Raw genomic sequence first — 228 nt, forward strand, 5'->3', positions numbered from 1 at the left:
CAAAGGAAAGAAGGAGAACAAAAGAAGGTTACCTAACCGAGCTCGACTGCGTCGTGCGAGGGAGGATATCATCGATTCAAGGTGGAGCTAGAGATGTCGCCCAAGGAGAAGGCGCAGAAAACTTTTGCGCCGGCCGGAGACTCCAAGGGGGAAAGGTCACGATGGTGGCGATGGCGAGCAGCGTCCCCACGCGGCGACGGTGGCTAGAGGAAGGCGGTGGCGTCGAGC

The sequence above is a fragment of the Curcuma longa genome, chromosome 1 (assembly GCF_044706935.1).
Source record: "Curcuma longa cultivar G26 ecotype Majalengka, Jawa Barat chromosome 1, ITB_CL_G26_1.1, whole genome shotgun sequence".
NCBI classification, from domain to species: domain Eukaryota; kingdom Viridiplantae; phylum Streptophyta; class Magnoliopsida; order Zingiberales; family Zingiberaceae; genus Curcuma; species Curcuma longa.